Below are 1,030 nucleotides of genomic sequence, written 5' to 3' on the forward strand. Positions count from 1 at the left end.
AGGAAATGTTACATCTGTCCCACACCATAGATTCTGTTGTAACGACAAATGTGGAATTAAAAAAAAAACGAAAACTATCAAATGATAATAGTGACCGAAAATGTGACAGACTGTGCACATTTAAATCCGTTCAAAAACTTTTAAAATCAAACATTAAATAAGAGAATGACGAACAATAAATATAACATTATGTTTTCTCTAAAATACTTCATATTGAAAGGATAGGTAAATAAAACAAAACATGCATGAATAATACTGTTGCAATTCTCACACTTTTTAAAATTAAATAAAATAAAATTGATCAGAATCATGTTTCTGTGCTAAGAGAAAGACATACTATAACTAGGCATACTGCCTAGCTTCGCTTAGGTTTTCAACATTTGATAAATTGAATTCTAATTATTTGGTGATGGATGAGGTGTGGAGTGATTAAATTTAAACAGTAATGCTAATTTTAGAGAAGATGTATGTTGTTTAACAATCACTTTCAGAGCAAAAATTAGATAGTACGCATTTAATAACTAAAATGGAATTAGAAATACAGAGGTTCCATTAACAGTATATCTCATAATTTATATTTCATTGACTTTAAAAATTAATTTTTTATTTATTTTTGATACGTAGTTTAATTAACAACTTATTAGGTTTAAAACAAATGTTATACTTTGTCGTTTTCTGTTTCTGTTTAAAATAGTATACAATTATTTGAAAAAATAATTATTAAAAAGGTTACCTCCCTTGAAAATGGACCAAATGACGTATTTTTTTGTTTACTTTTTTAAAAAACAGTTACTATGCTTATATTAAAAAATTGATATATGAACATATTTATCGACTACAATGGATTTTTCCGACGTGAATAACGTTTTTTTTGTTACCCTCCAGGGTCGGTCTACGACCTCAAATAATTTAAGGGGATCGTTCGTCAATTTATTTATATATATCTCATATAAGGAGAATTTCACTCGCGGTCATCTTTTAGCCCTGCTCGAGGGCTTTGAGTCTGACCAACAGTTTTTCCATACGGCCT

The sequence above is a fragment of the Physella acuta genome, unplaced genomic scaffold (genome assembly GCF_028476545.2).
Source record: "Physella acuta isolate Inbredline_101_S28 unplaced genomic scaffold, ASM2847654v3 ptg000142l, whole genome shotgun sequence".
In the NCBI taxonomy this organism is placed as follows: domain Eukaryota; kingdom Metazoa; phylum Mollusca; class Gastropoda; family Physidae; genus Physella; species Physella acuta.